We start from the raw sequence: 265 nt of genomic DNA on the forward strand, positions 1-265 counted from the left end.
TATATATTGTGACGGCTTTATGGCCAAGGTTCAGAGAATAATAAGTTCCATAGGTCACATAAAATAAGTAAGGAAAGGTTTAATTTCAAAACGGAACAAAATTTAACACTTTAATATTGAAACAGTTTACATAAGTACGTTAATCCCTTTCTCACCGAAATAAACAAGAAGAACACTCAAACAATCCTGCACCGCACAAATACCAAAACCAATAAACATTAATATACTAAATTTTAAATATAAATCATGTTACCAATTTCACTAA

This window comes from Palaemon carinicauda, chromosome 25, assembly GCF_036898095.1.
Source record: "Palaemon carinicauda isolate YSFRI2023 chromosome 25, ASM3689809v2, whole genome shotgun sequence".
Classification (NCBI taxonomy): Eukaryota; Metazoa; Arthropoda; class Malacostraca; order Decapoda; family Palaemonidae; genus Palaemon; species Palaemon carinicauda.